This window comes from Nothobranchius furzeri, chromosome 4 (genome assembly GCF_043380555.1).
Source record: "Nothobranchius furzeri strain GRZ-AD chromosome 4, NfurGRZ-RIMD1, whole genome shotgun sequence".
In the NCBI taxonomy this organism is placed as follows: Eukaryota; Metazoa; Chordata; class Actinopteri; order Cyprinodontiformes; family Nothobranchiidae; genus Nothobranchius; species Nothobranchius furzeri.
In genome coordinates, this window is record NC_091744.1 from 77,173,964 (window position 1) to 77,195,478 (window position 21,515).

Genomic DNA, 21,515 nt, shown 5'->3' on the forward strand with positions numbered 1-21,515 from the left:
TAGAATAGAATAGAATAGAATAGAATAGAAAGGTCCTTTATTGTCAGACAGTGAATAATTCAGGAATATGGTCACTAATCTGCATCAAACACAAATAAATTACAGTCGAGAATAATTATTATTTAAATATCCTGTTGAATAATTTTATTTTCCCTCTTTTTGTTTATTTTCTGTCCTTTATTCATTTTGTTCATTCAGTTTGCTTTCTACTTCCACTCCTAAAATCTAAGGTAATATATTTTTAATATTATCTTCAATATTAAAGCCATTTTAAAGCCTCTATGATAAGATTTAACTTATATTTCAAACATCCATATTTTTCAGAATTATCTCAATTTTGTATTGTCTTATGTTAATCTGCGTTCTTTAGTAAGCGGTGGGGACTAAAATGTGTTCTACCAACTGTCTGAGCAGCCAGTTGAAAAGTAAAATCGACATAAAAGAGCAGAGGTGAACTAAGAAATTACAGGTGATCACATCCCACACCTGTGAGCCACCCCGAAACGTCTCAAACAGCCTCGTCTCGTTCGGCTCCAGCATTTTCACGCCTCTCCGTCTCTCTCCCCTTCCACAGAGCAGCTCGCTGTTCATCGCTGAGGAGTCTGTGCCAGCCGGAGCGAGTGCTCATTACATTCCCACATCTGCACTCAATAACACGCCACACTCTGCATGAATAACAGCAGTGTTGCAGACATGAGCAAAATGTCAGCGGAGGACTTCATTACCCGTGGTCAGAGGAGTGTTTTTTTTTCTGTGCATCTCGTAGGAATCTCTTCAGGTCCCTCCTGTTAAAGTGCAAGGGGGGTGACCTAGCTTAACCTCTGACCCCACTCTTCCCCCTGCGTGACCCTGCCCCTCGCCCCTGCCTGAACCCCTTTTGCCCCACAGTTTCTGGCAAAGATAAATGAGAAGGGGGCCGACGAGAGATCACACATGTTCTGCACCCCCTCCCCAGTGAAAACAAAGCGTGTGGCATTTAAGGAAAAGTGAAGCTTTAATCTGATAGACTGACAGGCCTCAGACAGACCTTGGGAACAGCTGAAGAACACACACAGAGGGGAAAGACGAAGGTGGGGGGTAAGCCACCTCAGATAGACGTTCCCCTGCTTTCCTCCTGTTTGTCCAAGCAAGCTGTAAATATTTGTCAGCAGCCCACAACACGTCTTTACCTTCCCCTACTGTTTCTTCTGAGCGAGCCACATATCAGGGAAGCCTGTCTGAGCACGGCGACCCGCTGTGTCTCAGGTGGACTCGGGAGTCCCTTTTATTCTAATGTTTGGTTTCCCCGATAGGACCTCCGTCTGCTTGTTTGCCTTTCAAGTAAAGAAGTAAAACATGGCCTTTCACTTTTACAACATGAAATTGTGGGAATAATGGAACATAGGCGGAGGAGGATGTGGAGTGGTGACCCGCCTGTCAGGACGTCTAAACAAAGAGGGAGTGGAGGGTCAATCAGGCAGGCCTGATAAGCCTGGTCCAGGCCCCTCTTCAGGCTGCTGTTTATTCTGTAGACATACCACTGACCCACAGTCACTTCCTTCCAAATGGGCATGGAGACAGATGAAAGAGAAAACAGACGTTTGGTGAAATGATGACGTTATGCGCAGGTTGTCAATCGGGAGTAAATTAGAGCTGGAAAAAAAATCAAGTGTCTTCGGCGATGATGGCTGTGGAGGTGAATTTGGTGTCGAAGAGTCATATTCATATATATTTACTCTGGTGCTAAATATAAAAAGACCGAAATGAAAACAAAAAGTAAAAAAAACTGAATTGAGCAACAGCTGAGCTTTGATTTCACTGCTGGGACCTGGAAAGGTGATGTAATTCAGAGAGAATGGCTGCGGTTGCCTTTTACAGTGCGAGGTTTACTGGCCCCAGGCAAACCGTCTAGAGGGTCCACACATCTCTGCAGAGAGAGGGAAACACAGCGCCGTAAAACCAAAGAGCAACTCATAAATTAGCCCTAATAGCTATGAAATAATACCCCAAAACATCCATAATAAAGAGAAATCTGTAAACATCCTGTGTGTCACTTTGAGTAAGAACCCGGGGTGTCTTTGGGTTTTTATCGGGTTATCATTATACGGGGGATCTTAGAAGACTACGCGATCTTGCGCTCCCAGGTTTGGGATGTTGCAGACGGAGTACATTTTAATCCTCGCCGTCGCTGACGTAAACCAGCAAAGATTTATCACAAACGAAGCTACTCACTTAAAAGGTATTTCCTCATTTACAGATATTTTGAAGAATGGGGGAGTCAAGGGGGGAGATGGAGGGTGATGCTCCTCTCATCCCTGATAACATATAATCTGTTGGCTGAAGACGTTGACAGGAAACAAATTCCTGGGGATGACAAAAGCCTGGAATGTGCTACGAGGAGGTTGTCTCCCACACTCCCCCATCCAGCCCACTCCCCCCCTTTCCGCTCTCCCTCACCCCCTTCCATCTGAAGGATGTTTTTGTTGGGTAATTGATGCAAAGGTGCCACTGATAAGACACGAAGAAGAAACATCAAACCACCTCTTATGGGAGTAGACAGGTTAGGAATGGGGGTGTGCTTTAGAACGCCACCAAAGGGAGGATAAATCCGTCTTTCTTCCTCATTTCTGTTCTCACATTTTCTGTTTTTCTTCTCGCTCACCCCTCCTCCATTTGTGTTTTTTCATTTATTTCATGTGTGTGTGTAAAAAATGTGTTTCCACCATTAGGAACTCGTACGTTTTCAGCAAATGAGCAAAAAGTCCAAATGTGAGTAAAGTGTTGCCGACGGTGTGTTTTCCTACCACAAACGAAACGACGTGACAGCCCAGTTCTGACATCTTTTATTCATCACGTTAATGGTTCCCTAATGGATCAGATTCGAGTGGTTAAAGGGTTGGTTAAGGTTAAGAAAGTAAAACAATATAGGAAACGCTTAGAGTTTGTGGTTTGTGTTAGGAAGCCCACAGTCTGAGTTAAGCACGACAAAAAAAGAAATCCCCACAGACGTTATTCCATGTCTCGCTCTTTTTTTTTTTGTCTTTTAAAAACAATTAAAAAAGTAGAAGTATTTTATTTGGGTCAATGATTGTTCCATTCTCGTAAAATAGAAAACTGAATGCTGCTTTATCCTACCTGGACCGAACTGGGCCCGTTATGGACAGACTTTGGCCTCTTTGCAGAAGACTGATGTCATGGGTCGAATTCCTGTGGAGAAGTAGGCCAGGGCCTCGTATGATAGCAGATTGCTGACTAATCATAGAGAACAAGCCGGGGAGGAGACAATGCTCAAAGGAGCTTTGTACTGACAGCAGCTCGGTGAGCGATTTGATGCTGCTGGGGCCTCCGGGATGATGTTCCCGGTACAGAAACTTTGATGCTTTTAGCAGGAGCCCTAAAAGTGATTTCGTCATTATGCTGTTTTTGATGAAGAGGCTGCACCTGCCAGAGTCTGCATACTTGTGTCATATTTTGTTTCTACGAATCACCAGCTGACTCAAGTCCGAGGTAGAAGCAGAGCGTAACCGGTTTCTGTTTATTGCTCTGATCTCTTGCTGCGGCCTCTTAGAAAGTGGAGATGCCTTTCCATTGTGAGTGGGGAGAGGAGAAAACAACAACAACAAAAGGAAAGGGGGCAGGGGACTGTCTGCTTAATGTGTGCATTTGGTGTGTGTGTGTGTGTGTGTGTGTGTGTGTGTGTGTGTGTGTGTGTGTGTGTGTGTGTGTGTGTGTGTGTGTGTGTGTGTGTGTGTGTGTGTGTGTGTGTGTGTGTGTGTGTGTGTGTTGAGTTGTGTAAGGATAAAGTTGCCCAGAGGGGGGTTTGGGCTCGCCTGCTCTTAGGGCTGGGCATGTTCCTCGAATGCCGACCCTGGAATTCCACACCCGAGGTCAAGATTTTTATTTGAAATCGCGCCTTAAACTATTCCTCAGGGCACACACACACACACACACACACACACACACACACACACACACACACACACACACACACACACACACACACATACATGCACACACACACACACACACACACACACACACACACACACACACACACACACACACACACACACACACACACATACATGCACACACACACACACACACATACATGCACACACACACACACACACACACACACACACAAACACACATACATGCACACATGCGCGTGCACACACACACAAACACACACACACACACACACACGCACACACACATGCACACATTCATGATATCCTGATGACCACAGGAGGGAAATAGCCTTGTAAATGAAGGATTCACTAATGGTGATCTAAAAGGAATTTGCTGCAAGCCAAAACTTTTCCACCAATCATAATTGCCGATAGAGAGCTATCTGATAAAGCAAGTTTTTTCTTGCAAATCAAGGCACCAAAGTTTGCTTTTATGCAGATAATTTTTTCAAAAATGTGCATTTGCCTATTTTGAAATCTATTGAAAACCATGCTCTCACAAAAGCTTCATATTTAATTGTGTATTTTGTCACATTTACATAAAAATCAGACACAACTGCATTTGACCCCTAAAGAAGTTGGAGGATTTAGTGCAGGACAAAAGCAGAATGCAAAGACTTGCAAATGATTTTAACTCCATTCAGGCAGATGTGAGCTCAGTGTGAGTTTAATGGTTGTAACACATGTATGATGTAATGTGTTGCATTAACTCTTTTTTTGAAATTGTCCACATTTTGTTCCACTTTTCAGGTCAGTCTGCACAAATTGTTTTATTGAAAGTGAACGGTGTCAACTGTTGGTCAAAGAAAAGTAAACATTTGGATCTGAGGTGTCCAAACTTTTGGAGATGTGGACCAATTTTTCAAAGTATGAACATTATAAAACATATAAAATATTTAAATTAAATGGAAACTGTGCAGTTTTGGCTTGCTTTTAGTCCCCTTAGAGTTCATTTTAATTCACGTTGTAAAACCGAAAGTGAAAGTTATCTTGTTGCCGAGTGTTCGTCTTTTTAACACCTTAACTTAACTTAACTTAACTTAACTTAACTTAACAGCTGAAATGTCTCTTCAGCCTTCATTAGTGTCTACAGGAGTGATTCATCACTACATAAAACAAATCAGCTGGGTTCATGATATAAAACATGCAGGAAATGTGCTGGAAGCAAAGTTCAGGGCCAGCATGTCAGCAAGCCACTTTACTAAGTGCAACAGGGACTGGCCTGGCTACTCTGAAGTTGCAAGTGCAGCATTCTGTCCACAAGGGGAGGTGGGTCTGAGTGACATTTCATTAACTCTGTAAAGGGTCATTTTAGCACATACTGGTTCAAGAAAACTATTTAAAGATATGAAAAAGTTGAAAAGTATCCTTTTGAGATGGTTTGGTTCAAAAGGGGCTTCGTACGTTTGCCATAATCCTCAACTATCTGGTTTTTCTAATTTCTTGGTCTTGGAAATACATTTTTGTCCATCTTTGCTACAATAAGGCCATAGGTCACTCTTTCCTCAGTAATGCTTATATGTTTAGTCCAATGTTTGATTTTTTTTATAATTAGGAATATCTTGTCAGGGAAAAGAATCTTCACGAACATTATTTAAAGATGTTTTATTCCGTGATTTATTTTTAAATGCTCCGTGTTTTTGACCGAATGGTACCTGAGCCCTTTACAATCCCAAGCCCTGCCTAAGGGTGAGGATCATGACTCAGCTATTAAGCTACGGGATTCTCCTGTCATCTTTACGCTCCCTTTGCTCATCACAAACTCAGTTTCTCACGTTCGCCCAGTTACAATATTTAGTTGTGACACATCTGTTGTCAGTATTGCGTAAATCTTTTATTGTATCCCAGGGATATCCAGTTTTCTCATGATACAAAAAGTGATACTAAAAAATGAGTTTTGTTGTCATGTTTGTAGTATATCCAACCAAATGGCCACAAAGAAAAAAATCTGTGTCTCCTTTTTTGTGTTTCATTCATCATTTAGCACCATTTTCATTATGTCAAGAATTTATGTTACTTTAGAGACAACAGACACTAGTTTTATTTTTATTCTACTTGCTGCTTGACATATGAAAGCACCAAACACTAGCATTCCTCCCCGATGCTTCAGGCTGTTTTTAGCTTCCACCTGCTCAGTAAGATATGACTCAGGATTTGTGTCTTTTTTTCTGTAGTTCAGACTCGCAGCTAAGAATCTTCTAGGCCATGCATGCCCAACGCATGTGCAGAGAGAGTCAGCTCCAAAGCAATCATTAACATTTGCTGTGTGCATTGGAAAGCTTTTTGGGGAAACTGCTGTAGAAGTGAAACTTCTAGAGAAACTGTGCTGAGGTCAGCCCAGCTGTGTGAGGACGGCCTGCATGAGCACCTTGCATGAAAAATGATCTCAGTTTAGGGATTGTTTGTATGACAAACGTTCTGACGTTTACTGACAACCTAAAGCTTTGATCACGGGTTAAGAGAACTGTCCAAGTATTTCTGTGTTGGTGTTTGTAGAAGTTTTTTGCTGATGTTTTTCTGTTTATTGTAGAATAATCGCAATATTTTTGAAAGTTAAAAATAGTTTTACTGACATTTACACTAAAGCTGCTTTACGGGCGACGGTGGCACAGGAGTGAAGTGCTCGCCATGTAATCGAAAGGTTGCAAGTTCGAGCCCAGCTCAGTCTGTCGCTGTCGTTGTGTCCTTGGGCAAGACATTTTACCCACCTTGCCTGCTGGTGGTGGTCGGGGGGACCGGTGGCGCCTGTGTATGGCAGATTTGCCTCTGTCAGTGTGCCCCAGGGCAGCTGTGGCTACAGTGTCGCTCATCACCACCAGTGTGTGAATGTGTGTGAGAATGGGTGAATGACTGATTGTGTTGTAAAGTGCCTCGGGGGGTTCCAGGACTCTAGAAGGCACTTTATCAAATACAGGCCATTTATCTTTTACCAAACCAGCAAAATAATCTAGTCACTGTCATCCATAGGCCACGCCCCTATATTTCCAAAACGCGTATTACCAGATGAAACGAGAGAGCGCAAAACTCCAGTCACCATCTTCTAGGTCTAAACGTCTTTTGTTGTCCGCATCTTCAAATGGTGTTTTTCCTTTTGGGTCTCTGGTAGGTTGTTCTAAAGTTGAGGCGGTAGCAGCCGGCTGTTTCTCCTTCTTTGATATTATTGAGTGGGGAACTTCTCACACCATTGGTGTTCTATTCAAAAAATGTGTGAGAGCGTAATGAATGGAGGACCCACGTAAATGCTGAAGTGTGGTAGTTTGGTGAGAGAAAACGGCGTTGAGCCGTGTTATTGGCTGAAGCTTTTAAGAACCCTGTAATAATTTTGTTTTTGATTTTATCCCCACAAAATATTTATGGCTATACTATGTTAAAACGTTGTTAAGAAGCATGAAAATGTGTAGCCTGGCCTGCCAAACCCGACCGCTGTTTAGTTCTGCACAGAGAACTAGTCTGGTAACTCACAGGCAGAGAGGTACTTGACGGGCGGGACAGGGCAGCTCAAAAATAACCAATCAGAAAAAGATGGAAATGCCGACTGTACCGCGCGACACCGTAGTTTTTTAGCTGTAGTCAAAATGGTGTCTGGCAACGGCGCAAACATATTTTTCTTTTTAGAAGAAAGGCTTTTATCGCTTCTACTTGTTGTGGTTTTAAAGACCTTCAAGTCATTTAGAACAGAGGAAAGAGCCGCAGCCAACTCCGCCGCTGTCTTCGTTGTTTATGAGAAACTGAGCGTCGCTGTGTGTGACGTCCGCTACGCTGTAGTTTTTTAGCTGTAGTCAAAAATGGCGTCTGGCAACAGCTCAAACATCTTTTTTTTTTAGAAGAAAGGCTTTTAGGGCTTCTACTTGTTGTTTTAAAGACGTGTCCAAGTAATTTAGAACAAGGAGACGCAGCAAACTCCACTTCAGTCGTCATGTTTATGGCAAACTCAACGTTGTGGTGTGTGACGTACGCTACTCAGTGCTGATTGGCTCGGTTATTTGAATAGGAGACTTCCTAGACCCTTTCTCTGTGCAGAATTAAACAGAGGAGGAGTCTGGCAGGCCAGGCTAGAAAATGTGTTTTAAGCTAGCTTGTTTTGCAGATTTGGCATAGCAGCTTTAAATAAATGCTCCATCATCATCAAACTGGTGCTGACTGAATGGAGGGAGTTCCTCTCAGAGGATGTTTAGGTACCATTCTTTGTTCTAGAGTTTTTCTTGGCACCAGGTCATCCTTCAAATATCTTTTCCTTCCTCCACCCCTGAACCGATGGTGCCCTGTTCCAGGATCAGCTTTAGGAGCTATTTTTGGATTTCTTGGATACCATGAGGCCATGCAGTGAAGAATTTGATGTGTGTGTCTATTAATTTCACTTCATCTTATCACTGGGAGCAACGCACCAAAATTTCATGATTTGTGTGTTTTCTAGGAAACAAAGAAGAACATTTTCAAAAAGTTCATTAGGATCTGTCTCCGCAAATCTTCCCAGTATTACTTTACAATTACTCAGACACATCGGCTGATGGTAACAAATGTGATCTGCGTCTGCATTTGTCTGGTGTCTTGCTGTCACTGATGTTACACTGACGTTGTTGACAACCAAACTTCCAACTCTGCACGGAGAACACTTTCCATGTCTCCTGCCGAGTCCCAGGAATTTGTTTTAGCACAACAAACACTCCAGCAGACAGGCGTTGATGCAAATACATGCACACACTCAAAAAAGGATACTCTGACACAGCCTAATGAACGTGGCAGAGCAGCTGGCTGGTACAAACACCTCAGTCATTCCCCCGTGCTGTTTTCCTTTGTCACACACAAACGCTGCACGTACACACACCTGTGCATCTTCTTAGACATGCTTTCAATCAAACGTAAACACACAACATCACACACGCACACATTCACACACAGTTGCAAAACTGCACTGGCATGCTCAAAATTACACACTTTCCTATTTTCTTGTTTGTGACACTGCGTTAGCGGGAAGTCCGGCTGTGAGCTAACCCCACAATGTTTTTTATCCCATCTCCTCTGTTATCCTTGGCACCTGTTGTGTGCTTAATATGCACGCACACACACACACACACACACAGACACACACACACACACGCACGCACGCACACACACACACACACACACACACACACACACACACACACACACACACACACACACACACACACACTTCTTTTTTCCCATTTGCTATTGATAAATTGAAGATAATAAAAGTCTTTCCATTCCTATCCAAAGACCTCGGATGTTTTTGAACACATTGCTCCATTCTGCAGGTTATTTCTGGATTTGTTTTAAATGCATTTCCATAAATCACTCCTTTTTTTTTTTACAGCTCGTAAACATTGTCCGAAGTGTTTTTTCTATGGTTGGTAATTCCATCAAAACTCAAAGTTGTGAAAACGTGAAGCTCCTTGTTACGTGAAACAAACAAGCAGATAAAAATAAAATTACCTCTGGGTGTTATTTCCTCTGAAGATTTGTTTTCATGGTTTTTGTGTGGTTTTCACATGACAAGCAAGCACAGTGCATAATAAAAAGGGGGGAATAAGTGTTACTGAGGGCTTTAATCCCTCTGTTTTTCTGTTTTTGTCCCCCTCCCCCCAAAGTCCAAAGAAAAAGAAACACACGGGAGCCAAGCTGAGCCGATAGACTCATCATCCCTTGTTATAAGAGCTGGAAAAGCCCGGAACGCTGATTGGGACCCTTAGGACTCTCTCTGTGGGGTACACACAGATGAGCAGGTAATGCTACTGGAATGTGGACTGGAACAGGTGAAGAGGGGACATTTTTTGGCGTCATTCCCTGTCCCCTGCGCCGCATGCTTCCCTTCAGGAAAGTCTGCTGGCAAAACTTCGACAACAGCTCTGGATCCTGCGTTGTGTTTCGTTTGGCAGCTGAGATTATTTTCATAGAAAGAACATCTTTATTGATAAAAACTTTGACTGTTGTCTGCGGTTGTTTTGCTCACTTTTTTGTTTTGTTTGCCATTCTGTGGCGAGAACTCTGTCTCCCTCCTGGCCTGTGGGAGATCCAAAGCACGAATGCTATTAAATGTTCTCGTGTTTTTAAAAGAGAATAATACTTGTCCTCCGAAAGACCCTCACTTGAACTAAAAAAGTGAGACGCAACATCATAACATCAGTTTGGAAATATAATCTAGATTTATGCAAGCTTCAAAGACATTCGTTTTTAAAAAATAAAACAGAAATAAAACGGTTTCAAACTCCCCGTAATGTATTTTTGTATCTTTTAAATTTGTTTTTTTTTTTTGGATCTGACTTGTTTTAAAAACAGGTTTAATGAAGTTTTTTTTTCTAAAATAAAAATATCATGAGACAAAACTCACTTCTTCTCATTTGCCCCTCTTCCCGGTGCAGTTCCAGTAAAGCCAAGCACCTGTCTGAGCACTTCCATGTGTTAAAAGAGTCCAGAGCAGACAGACAGGTACAGATTATTACAGAAACCCCCAGCTGGCTGTCATCGACAGCGCGGGTTCAGAAGCCTTTATTGTTTATGACAGTGAGAGCTCCAGGTGGGTGAACCCGTGATTCTAGTAAGTTACAGTTTGTTGAAATAAAACAGCACTGTAGCGAGAATTAAAAGGCCCAAGCCATCAACACAACCTTGTCTGTTCAAATAAAAAAAAAAGGTTTCGACATGCTCAGGGCTAATGGAGACAAATTGTTATTTGCAGTGATGACCCAGCAGAAAGCTCGCGAGCAGCAGTTTGTCCTTTTAGCATGGATTCAGACAGCGAGCTAACTCTCGCTTTAATGATAATAATAATAAAGACTAGCTTGCTGTAGCCTCTCTCCCTCCCAGCCCACAATTACTAGCCTGGTGCGCTGTGTGCGCACAGTCTGTCTGGGGAGCAAGCCACCAGATAATTCCCAGTTGCCTGTCATGCCCACTTCTCATAAACACACTTAACATACTACCATAATACCTGGCCATAATAATAATAATAATAATAATAATAATGGTATGGTGGTTATTATGCACTAGAGAAGAAAACACATGTGCATTCAGAAACACATGTCAAAGGTGTCAAACGCAGATTGGCAGCTAATTCATTTTGCCCCACACGTCCATGTGAATCAGAAGCCACCACAGTTATGTCATCTTCTTCTGAAGCCCAGAGGCGCTCAGTCAGAACAGGAAGTTCCTGATGCCTGACAAAATTCTGACTGATAAAATATTGATGTTTCATGGACGTTTGTTATCAGAGTGCAAATTATGAGGGCAGTAAGGGTTAGGTGTCTCAACCTGGATCTTTAAATGGTCTTCTCTGCAGAATGCATACAAAAAATTATAAGCTATTTTTAAAATATGTTTAAGTTAAGAAAGTAATGCTAAAACCAAATATTACAAGTTGTATTGGAATTTAAATTCCAATTACTGAGAGACGTTGCCTGACCAAAAAAAAAAGCTGAATGAAGAGATAACTCACGGGACATCTTAGCATGTGTGCAACTTTGAGCAGTGTCCCTCCTGCCTGCGTATCGTACAGAGAGAAACTTTATATGTTTAGACCTGATTCTAAATAATCAGATTTAATCTTATGGATTTAGATTTGTAACTTTTACTCAATAACTTGACTCTAATTTTTTTATTTGTTACTTTTACTAAATAAAAGTGAATAATAGACACTTTGTGTTTATTGTTATTATTTATTGTTTATTGTTAATGTGGCTGTTAAGTTTTTTAACAGACTACTTTGTATATCAGGTGACTCATAAACTTTGCCTCTGACTGATGACTTCTTATCCTTTTAATCCTTTTACTGTTATTTGACAATAATTGTTCTTTCTTTCTTGATTATTTCTGCTTTAGGTTTTGGTGCCCCATGAGTAAAAGTATAAAAGTTGAAAACGTTACTGTCATAAAGAAAAGTTAAGAAAGATGGCTGAACCAGCAATGTTTTATCCATACAGTTGCCATTAAATTAACTTGCAACCCAACACATCACAGACTGAAAAATGCAAAAACTATTTTAAAGCAACAAAATAAAATCAGAAACATACAACACTTCACCCATTTTACACATTTATTATATTTATGACTTCTGTCAAGAAAGACAATCAGTTATTCACCCATTCACACACACACACACCCACACACTGTTGGGGATGAGCTACGATGTAGCCACAGCTGCCCTAGGACGCACTGACAGAGGTAGTGGCCCCAGACTCAACAGCAGCATTCTCTGGTCAGAGCGGGGATCGAACCTGCAACCTTCCAATTATTGGACAGCCTGCTCTGCCTCCTGAGCTACTGCTGTCCGTTCAGGATTCCTAAACCCTGAACGGACAGCAGCCTCTGTTTGCATCCCAGCATGTTGAGCTACTAGCACCAGTTAAGAATTCAACTAAAATGAATAAAACACATCAGCTAAGATTGTAGAACTTCTCTCCTCTTTCAGTAACTTTTCAACATTTAGATAAATACAGTTTTTGTCCCAGAACACACACACTCACTCACTCTCTCTCTCTCTCTCTCTCTCTCTCTCTCTCTCTCTCACGCTCTCTCTCTCTCTCTCTCTCTCTCTCTCTCTCTCTCTCTCTCTCTCTCTCTCTCCCTCCCTCTCTCTCGCACTCTCTCCCCAATAGTACTGTTATCTATCCCTAAATACTTGAAATGATCAAATAATCACAAGAGCTTTTGTGCTCATTACCACCACAGGTCCATAAATTCACATTATCTCACATTCTGCCTCTTTTATGGCCCAGCCACATCCTTTTATTTAGTGCCTGAACATTAATCATGCCCATCCACCTATCACGCTCGCCCCGTTTATCTCACATGATCGCTCAGCTCTTCCCTGAATGTGGAGTGATTTTTGAACCGCAGGACAGAGCAGGTGATGGACCATGGACCGGTGTCCTGTCGAGTTGCTGGCTGCGTGCCGTTAATTATGGCCACTTGGTTATGAAATGTGAGCAGCAGACGTCTTCCTACGTCCTAAACACATCATTTTATACATTTATTGTTGATCATATTCCTGTTTTTTTTTTACTTCCAAAGCATTCAAAATAAAGAAAGGAAATGCTTAGAAAATATTAAGTAGAGTTAGACTTTAAAAAGGTTTAAAAGATGTTAAACGATGTGAGTTGAAATACCAGAATCTAGATGAACTGGTCCCAGTACACGTAAAAAGAAACAAGAGTTTTAAACACCTGTGTGTTAATATCTGCTCATCAGCTGTATTTAAGTGGTACAATAAAAAAGCTGTTTACATTTGAATCTTATGGCCGTTCTCCTTCTCTGTTATCTTAATAAAATGCAATATTGCACCATGATGCTTGATAAAGAATATCTGCTGCAAACACAACATGTGATACACACCTGTGTTTACCTCTGGAAGGCTCGAATGTGGCACTGTTTGGGCGTCAACAGGACACAGAACTCTGTCTTTTCTTCAGACTTTTGAACAGTTCTGATAATATTATCTCCTCCAGCGTGTCTTGATGTTTTCTGCATATGTTCTCCACCGTGGCGCGGTTTACGGCTGTCCCATAGGAAAACAGTTAATTGCTTGGCGCCTCTCAAGTTAAAAAAAAAATTGGGGGAAAAGCAAACAAAGAAACAGTTTTGTTAATAGCTTGCTGCTGTTGGCTGCTGATCTGGCCCAAGTAGTAATGCCAAATCTTTTGAAACACACACACAAACATCAAACTGCCACCCATCATTAGCAGGGCTCCATGAACACAAATGAGTGTGTGTTAAGGTGCGTGTGTTTGTGGTTAGATGCACGATCATATTTGGACGTTTGGAAATGTGCATGCACATTAATGCGCAGTGTGCATATCTGCTTCAGTGCATGCAGGTGTAATCTGCATGTCTTTGAAATATTAGCTAAAAAGGGGATTTTTACAGAAAAAAATGAGTTTTTCCTAGAGAATTGATTCACAACTACACAAAGACATGCTAATTTATAAAATCGATATTGATTATCTTTAGATTTGGTTATTTTTGACCTCTTTCCATCTACGTTGCTGAAGCACGAGAATGAAATTGACAGTCGGGTTGAATGATGGTGCAGCAGACACGAACAGCTGCTGCCATCTTCTATAGCAAATCTGGGTGAACAATGGTTTGGGGCAGCCAAATGGCATAGTTGCAATGTCCTTCTGAAGCAATTTCCTCACAGGTATTTTCACTCTTCTGTCTCGTTGTTGACTGTGTGTAGACGTGTGGTCCCCATTGTACGAGCTCTGACGTCTGAAATATTTGTACAGAAAGCTGGCAACGTGTCCCAGCTAAATGACAAGGGGTTGTCACAAAGCAATAATCAGCTATGGCAGCCTTTTATATTATTATTATTATTATTATTATTATTATTATTATTATTATTATTATTATTATTATTATTATTATTTGGTTTGTTTGTTCAAGTTGTAGATGTCGCACAGGCTAACACTTTCTGCAGAGATCCCTGCAACACCAAAACAGACAACTACAAAAAAAGAAGTTGCTCAAAGAACTAAGCTGTCAAAGGGAGGAAGGGAAAGAGCAGCAGGACAAACGAACCCTGTAACCCCTGAGCCCTGATGAGTTTAAAGGAATAAATCTTATCTCGTTTTAATGGAGAAGATAACTGGAATGCTCATCTGGCCAGAGGTGGGAACCTCCACCACAACCGTATGCAGACACAGTTCATTTGGGTTTGTAGAAGTCTGTTTGTTGTGTGGATAGATTTCAGAATCAGGATGTCGATCAGTTATTGCACAAAAGTCAAACTGAACTGAACAAGCGTCTGAGCAGTTTTAAATTGGAAACAAATAAATCTGATCGCACCATTTCACCTCAAAAACTGTATTTCTACGGTATTTTTTTTCACGACTGATTCTTCTGTTGTTTGAAGCTCAGAATACCTGGACTCTTCTTGTGTATCTAAACAAAAATATTATTGCCAGCCAATCCAAAACTCCTCCAACGGAACAATTTGAAGTGAGGGATAGGTATGGATCATAGCCTGCCTTGTAATTAGGAGAGATTGCTATTTTCCTCTCAGAATGGGCTCTCCTATCCTGATCTGTAATTACATGTTGTTCAAACATAGAGGGGAGTGTCTCTGGTGATTGTGAAGCCTGCTTTATTGTGTCTCCTCTGCCAGCATCACCGATTTTCTATCTTTGTTTCAAAGATTCAGAATTTTCTGTTTTATCATCTACAGAAAAGAGTCAAAATTTGCAGTTTAGCACTTTTTACTATCTTTCTGCAGCTTTTGCATGACAATTCAAGGCCGCAAAGCATCTCAAGTGTGAGTATTTGAGACTGTGTAGCTCCAGGTAGTGCCCCGGTGACCTCCGCATAGCGGCACTGACGTGCAGCAATGATGGATGTCCTGAGAGAGCGAAGTAAGGACCCACCTGGATAACGTTAATGTTTAAGAACCCTTTGCGAGATGCCGACTGCTTCATTTGATTAAGTGCTCTGTTTCGCTTTTCAACATTTACTGCCATCCACTACAGACTTCCTGCAGCAGCTTCAGTTCATTTTCAATTCGTGCTTTTATTTTTTGTTCTAATGGCTTCGCTGTTTGAAAATGAAAACGTCGTCAGCTGAATGAGGGTTTAAATCTTTAAACCGAGAGGTGTAACATTTGACCCCTGTGAATTATCCCAGCCTGTGCTGCGCTTGCGCCACACATATAGTATATGTGAGCGTCAAGCTCTGACCTCCTTGTTTTTAAGCTGGAGGAAATAGTCGTGAAATGACACATTTACCACAGTGGAAACCACTTCCTCCTTAGTTGTGATATTTGTATGGCTCCTTTTAAATGTTTTGACCTGGCGGAATAACTACTCGACACGTCGCCCTGCTGTTTTACTGGCCTTTTCACTGAGTGCTGGCATAAAAACACCAAAAGCCTCAAAATTGCTAAACTTTACAAATGTAGGTTTCATTTGCTGCTCTATGTTTAGCATCTGAGTGGATTAAATCCTTCTCGTGCTTTCATGAGCAAACACAGATATAAAACCATCACTGGTATGGTGGATTTGTTTTGTTTCCCTGAATAGATAGGGAGTTAGCTTTTCCACTTCTCATCTGTGAATCTTTAAGCTTATGAAGTTCTGAAAAATTCTAAATATTAAAATAAAACTCCTCCAATTAAAGGTGTGGTTTACTCGTTTAATCAATGCATTTGCAGTGGTCGCTAGTAGGAATGAAGAGTTTGTAAGTGTGTGTGTGTGTGTGGGGGGGGGGGGGGGGGGGGGGCTAAAAGTTGCCCACATCACAGCTCAGCTTCAGACGACTTATTCAGACAATGAGTTTTGGAGTTCTGGAGTCTTATTTCCTGATATTTAGACACCTGATTGGATAACAGACCGTACCACTGACTTGCAACATGGATGTTTTATCCAGGGGCGTGTCCAGGGAGTGGCCTGGGGTAGCACATGCCACCCTTAGAATCTGATTGGCCACTCCAGGTGCCACCCTACCAAGTTCCAGTTTAAATTGACTTTACATTGTTGACAAAAAGGCTTGGGTTGTAAACTCCAAAATAGTGTGGTAGTAGCATGCACCTTTAACATTGTTTACTAGCCCAGGCCTACAGAACATTTCTGTAGTATTAATATTATTTATTTTTTCATATTTACATAAATAGTATTTAGAGTCCCACTCAACTCCCGTTGTTGGCAATAATGCAACAAGAAGTGACTTGCTAACCACCACAAAACTAGAAGATGGAGAGGAAAAAATGGTGATTGTGCAATGTGAAACTCAAAAACTCACTAGAAAGTAAAAAAAATAACTAAATTAACGATTTGTGTAAATAAAAATAAGCATAACCATTGGTGCCACCCATGCAAAAAAAGTGCCCCACATGGGCCACCTCATTTTAAAAGTCCTGGACACGGCTCTGGTTTTATCTCCACAAATAACCAAAGACTGGAGAAGCTTCTGCCATGTAGTAAAGATGCTAATGTTAGCAGTTAGCTTCTGCTAGCCAAGCTGTCCGACGCAGATTCCTGGATTTTAAAACAACAACAGCCCTCTCCGTCATGACTCAAGATGGGTGAGTCCATGAATGTTAAGTGACAGTGTGACGTAGATAATGTCAGGCTTTTCAAATCCTAAAGTTTCACCGTCTATTTTCTATCAGGTGCTAATGCATCAGATAGGTGTAGGAGATTATTTTCATGTTCGGCCTGCATGAAAAACTCCGAGTGACTGATTATGCTCAGAAATAATCATCAATAATGGGTTTTTAGAGTTCCACAGTTTTAAGGAAACAAACACGAACATTTTAAACATGTTTTTTCAGTCAAACACACCTTTAAAGCGATAATGTGTATTTTTACCTTTAGTCTCTGGAAATGTCCATCAAAACGTTGGAGATGAATAAAATTATGTCCAGTTGTTAAAAAATATTGGCGGCTTTTTAACAAATAACCATAAAAGTCTGATCTAACAACATAGAACGCGGGTCTAAAGTCTCTGGGAGATGCAATATTAGATGACTTGTTTCCTTCTGGCCGGCTCGCGGTCCTGCTCCTGTTGATGATGTCACATTAGATGATTGGCTGGATGTACGACTTACTAAAGTTGCGTTACCACTTTCAAAAATATTTAGGTAGTAAGAAACACAAATTTTATAACAAAACTGCTCAACTATTTCCAAAACCTATGTGAAAGAACTGAATGGAAAAAGAGATGCAAAGTATTTTGGCCGATTGGCAGTATGATGACATCATCGGCAGGCACAGGACCCCAAGCGGATCCAGAAACTACAGCGCCAGAAAAGCATCGGCATTGCATTCTGTCAACGGAATTAACAGAAGGACCATCAAAGTCTGAGGAGTCACGCCGACGTTGCATGCTTTCTGCTCTACAGGTAGCAACCTTTACCGTAATGCTTTTTTAAACTAGCGACAGTCTTGGCAATATGGTGTAAAACTGCCCTGAAATGTCGGTACTGCCCCCTGGCGCCAGGAAACTACACACTTTAAAGCATAAACATGGGAAATGGTAAATGAACATCTCTCAAAAATCCATCAAGTGTTCCATCAGGTAGTTAATACGTCTGAACGAGTGGTCACATAATGAGAAGAGCCTGCTCCTGGTTGAGCTGAAACCAACAATTAGGCTCAATTCCCTCTTTATCTTTTGTCTCAGCAGTAGCATCCACGCAAGGATGCAAACTTATTTATATTTTACTTAAAAGTATTTGGTTTGGGTGCAATTTGTAAAAGTGGGAGCAGCGGGTACTTGTGCCTTCACACACCACAAACAGAACTGACTACTCCGATGAGCCAGTACAGTTTGTCCTGGCCATTGAGGTGCTGTGGTATGACCCCCTTTTCTTCCAATTCTCCCTCTCACTGTCTCATTCTCTCAATCTCATTGCCTTCTCTCCATTCTCCTTTCAGTCCGCAGTAATTAGAGAGGCAAAGAGGGGAAAAAAGGAATGTGTGAGCACGCTTTGTGAGGATCGAAAAGGAAGAGAGAGAGAGAGAGAGAGTAATAGATAAAGAGAGGGAAATGAGAGATAGAGGAGGAGGAGAGGAGAAGAAAGGAGCAGGGAAGCACTATCTTAATTGGCCTGTGTGGCCACGCTGGGCTGTGATGGTCTGGGCTTGCCAAACCCTGTGCCTCAATAGTTGGCCTGGCCTTACATGCATCCCGTGCATCCGGCCAACCACAACTAACTCTAGTTGTGCTCTTTGGCAGTTTCCAATGTCAAGCCTGGAGGAGCTGTGCCACCCACATCTCCACTCTGCTCCACGGCACAGGAAGCCCCTCTGATAGGGCTGAACATGTGTGTCGGGTTTGCATGATTCATTTGGCCCAAGGTGACCTCTCTGTGCCCTTTATCCAGCTCTGGTATTTGCTGCCACGGCTGCTGTGATTCACGCCCACGGTTCACCTGCATTCCTCAACAAGAGGTAACTCTCCCTCTCATTCAGTTTTCTCAAGGTATTCGCCCAACAACATTACTCACACAGTGTGTGTGTGTGTGTGTGTGTGTGTATGCAATGCACTGTTTTTGAAACTTTGCCAAAACGCGTTATCAGATTTAACGGTCTCAATGGTTTGGTTTGTTTGGATCGATTCATGTCGTGCCAGATGGAGTCCTGTCAGTAACGGTGATGAGAAGCCCTGAGGACAAGGGAGCGTGTGATCTCATTTCTAAGATGTGGAGTCATGTTAAACACCTGTTGGGAAACAGGTTTACTCTTAGAGCACACTCAAGCACCACAAAAAATTAGATATGAGATAAACATTGAATTACCTTAATAAGTTTATGTTTGTGAATGGATTAGGTTTTTACTCGTGGAACTAAAAACCAGGCTTAACAACACAAAGCACTTTTCTGGAGGCTTTTTATGAAAGCATGCACTTGTTTTCTAATTGAATGACATAAATCAAGCGTTTATATTTTGTTGATGAATTAAGAAAAACTTGTGAGCCTGTTGCGTGGCAACTTTTGCAACCTCCAATTTTTGACAGCAAACACTTTCAGCAGTTTTTGATTCATTCTGCAGGAGAATGGACCCTCAGTGGAGTAACAGGGTTTCAGGAGACAAGCAAAGGTGATTTAATAGAGCAATTTATGACCATAAAACACAGAACATGAGCTCCTCCACAGCGATAGCCAACCAGCCACGCCACCTTACCAGAGGAAGCACATGTGCATCTCATCAGTGCAAGATAAAACTGCTCCAAGGCCAAAGAAAAATAGATTTCTGCACTTGTGGCTACAAAAGACCAAACTCTTTGATGCCAACTTAAAACTTACAACAAACAGCTCCAGTAAAGTCTACTGAACCGAGATAACCTCGGCGCTCCAAACTGTTCCACTCCGAGAACACAGATGCCACGCTGTAAATCTGCCTGGTAACAGCCGTCTCGCGGGCGGGTGTGTGCCTCCAAAATTCACATTGAAAAGTTGAGCCATTTCCAAGAGGCATGTGATAATTTGGGACACGCTAAAGTAAAGCGACTGAGATTTTTCTTGAGTTAAGGAGGATGAAAGTTGGGTGTGTCCAGCTCAGACAAAGGGTCCAAATTTAAAGGGGTTGCGTGCAGAAGAGGAAAAACTGGGGAGTTGTGGCGACCCTGCTCAAAGCTGCCTATCATCAGAGTAAGGGCAGAGACAGGCAGCTGTGCAAGCAGCCCTTCCACAAGAGAAAAGACGGGGAGAGGAAAAAAAGGAGAGAGCTGAGTGAAAAGCGTGCTAAAAGCAGCTGGAGATTCCTTTAAGGCCTCAAGATGTAACAAATCATTTGCAGGGTACACAAAGTTTAAACGATATAAAAATATTTCTAGATTTGCCCTCAAGCTCACCGCACATTGGAAAATCTCATCATACATCAAAGATGAGCAAAGAAAATGCTTCAAACACAGTCATAAATCTTTCAGGCATTGTAAGTTTGATAAAATGTATTTTTTTTATTGATATTAAAAATGAAAGTACATGAATTGTGCATTTCGGACGTTCTAGCGTGCAGAGGTTAAATCAATAAAATACACAGGCTTGAGTGAGCTACTGACAGTTGCCATTGCTCTTATCTCTTCATATTCAGCGAAAAGAAGTGGTTGTCTTTCACGCCATTCATAAAACACTAGAGTAGCCTGTTTGAACATTACAATAGTGAATGAATGCAGTCCTAGCAGGAAAAATATAAAATATAATAATAATATAATATTTATTATGATTGCACTGCCTGCTTTGTTGCACAACTGAAGTAGAATATAATTAGAGCCAAGATTCAAAGACCTTTATGGCAGAAATAAGAGATAAAGTATTCTCTTGACTCATCACCACAGTACTTCATGGCATGTATCCATTAAATCTCAGTTCCATTTAGAGGAGTAGGAGGCAAGGTGTGTGTGTGTGTGTGTGTGTGTGTGTGTGTGTGTGTGTGTGTGTGTGTGTGTGTGTGTGTGTGTGTGTGTGTGTGTGTGTGTGTGTGTGTGTGTGTGTGTGTGTGTGTGTGGACGAGGAAACGATAATGTGGCACAGAGACATGGCCTTGAGTGGTTTAGTCTCAGAAGGACAGAGTCATTGTGGCCGGGTGCAGGTAATCTGCCGTGCCACAATGAGATTATCACTTTAACTCAGCAAAATCCACACCTCTCTGCACTTCTACTTCCTGAGTGCATCAGAAAGGTTCAGCGTGATAGCCCTTCATCAAATGCATAATGGATGCATTACTGGAAGATTGTGAGAGGTGAATTCGGCCGACTCCCAACGCGCTCGGAACGACACAAAATATCACAGAATGCTTTCCAAACAGAGACTGGATGGATGGATGGATGGATGGATGGATGGATGGATGGAGGGATGGATGGAGGGATGGATGGATGGAGGGAGGGATGGATGGAGGGATGGATGGATACTCTGTTTGAAAAGACTGTGACCTTTAGTTGACCCCTAATGACAGTTACATTGTTCGAGCATCAGTATGATGATGTGGAGCAGTTAGGACCTCAGAAAGCAACCAACACACACAAGTTGGTCCTTTGCACAATTACAAAGACAATTTAATGAAGGACTGATCGTTTCGCCGCCATCAATACTAAAGTGGCTTGAAAAACATAGTGGGT